The sequence below is a fragment of the Homarus americanus genome, unplaced genomic scaffold (assembly GCF_018991925.1).
Source record: "Homarus americanus isolate GMGI-L3 unplaced genomic scaffold, GMGI_Hamer_2.0 scaffold32583, whole genome shotgun sequence".
Classification (NCBI taxonomy): domain Eukaryota; kingdom Metazoa; phylum Arthropoda; class Malacostraca; order Decapoda; family Nephropidae; genus Homarus; species Homarus americanus.
In genome coordinates this window covers 15,712,602-15,714,921 of record NW_024713129.1, presented here as the reverse complement: position 1 = coordinate 15,714,921, position 2,320 = coordinate 15,712,602, and positions in this window count along the sequence as shown.

Here is a 2,320-nt window from a genome sequence, read left to right as displayed (position 1 = left end):
AACTCTGAACCAACCTAACCTAACCTAACTTGAACTCTAAAACCAACCTAACCCAACCTAAACCAACCTAACTTAACCTAACCTAACCTAACCTAAACCAACCTAACCTAACTTAACCAAACGTAATGTAACCTAACCTAACCTAACCTAACCAATGAAATATATTTACCCAGAAAGAGATAAAAATACAACAACAAAACAATAACAAATCAACAACAATAATAACAGTACTAATAACAAGAACAACAACAACAATAACAAAAACAACACTAACAATAACAACATCTCTCTCTCTCTCTCTCAAGTCCATGTTCAACCGTAAATGGTGAATAGAACCTAAAGCATTATTCTCTTTCTTTGTCTGTCTTACACACACGCACACACACACACACACACACACACACACACACACACACACACACACACACACACACTTCATGTTTCTCCATAAGTATTTTAGACCTTGAGCCTCATACCCCTGTAAGCCTTCAGCAGCACGTGTGTGTATGTATGTATGTATGTATGTATGTATGTATGTATGTATGTATGTATGTATGTATGTATGTATGTAACGATAATTAACAGATAAACGTCAATATTGTTCTTCATATTATTTTTCTTAATGTCAAAATGTTAATTAATTTCATCATTACCTGTTTCCTCACCCTCCCACCTCTCTCGCCTGACACCACCCCACCACATCTCCCTAGTATCCCAGTCAGCGGGCGGCATCTTAGTTAACAACCTTACCACCACCACCATGCTTGTTACGGCTGTCGGATAGTTACAGGGATGGAGGGGGCAGTATTTCAGGGTGCTTGGGTGGGAGGGGGGGGATGTGTGGTGGGGAGTTGGTAGGGAGGAAGGAGGGACGGCGCGTGCGTGCAAGGGGCGGAGTCATGCGTATTAGTTCCCTCGCCAACTATGCGCCTATCCATGAGTTCACTCCTTCACACTCCTTCACAACTCCTTCACCCTCTTCCTCTGGGCATTATTCTTACTCCAACTCCATAAATATGTATCCCTTTTGGCGGCAGGTTTTTGACGTTCGTGTGCGCTGCGCGGGGTGAAATATTGACGGGGGGGGGGAGGGAGGGAGAAGGGAGTGTTTGTTTACGTGGAGAAGTGGGCGGAGTCGGGAAGGGTGAAGGGGAGTGGGGGGGAGGAGCTTAAGGTTTGAAGCCCCTCCCACGTCACCGCATCATAAGGAGAGGGTTGATGGGTCTCGCTTCCCGCCTCTTCCTCCTCATATCTTCACTCTAGCTTTTGGTTTTCTTTAGTCCTCATGGTTGATTTCCTTCAATTGATTCTGTTTTCGTTTTCTATAGATTATTTATATTGATTTATTTTCGTATTATTGTTTTTCTGGAGGATTTCTCTTCAAGTTTATCCGTTTTTCTGGTTTATATTTTTATTTTCTTTGTTTTTTTTTATTTTCTTTGTTTTTTTTAATTCTTTCTCCGTCTTTCATCCGTTTTCTGTGTTGTTCTTTCCTCTACGAACAATTTCCATCAAATAAGAATTTCTTCCCGAGTATTTCCTGTCCTCAAGGGCGGCTTACTTCGCTTTCAGTAGTGTTTTTTTTTTCATCTTTCTTCCCTTCCCGTTGTTTTTTCTTTTCTGTTTGTTTTATTGTCTCTGTTAGTAATTAATTGTTTTTCTTCCGTGTCCTAATAATAGCGGGGTTTTTTTCACTTGTTTGAGCGATTTTTTTATCTACAGACAACACGCGGACGATATTTTACACTAACGCAGACGATTTACACTACATTATACACTTTAAAGGACGATTTACACTACATTATACACTTTAAAGAACGTTTTACACTACATAATACACTTTAAAGAACGATTTACACTACATTATACACTTTAAAGGACGATTTACACTACATTATACACTTTAAAGAACGATTTACACTACACTATACACTTTAAAGGACGATTTACACTACATTATACACTTTAAAGAACGATTTACACTACATTATACACTTTAAAGGACAATTTACACTATATTATACACTTTAAAGGACGATTTACACTACATTATACACTTTAAAGGACGATTTACACTATATTACACCTTCTAATGACGATTTTTCGATACACTTCCCCCACTCGTTGGTCTCAGATAAGTGATAGAATTTAACCAACATTTATTTGACGACGTAGGAGACCTTATTGTAGGTGATGAAGCACAGTGGTCTGAGTTCTACACCTGTCCAATCAAGTTAAAATCTTACAACACCTGTCCAATCAAGTTATAATCTTACAACACCTGTCCAATCAAGTTAAAATCTTACAACACCTGTCCAAT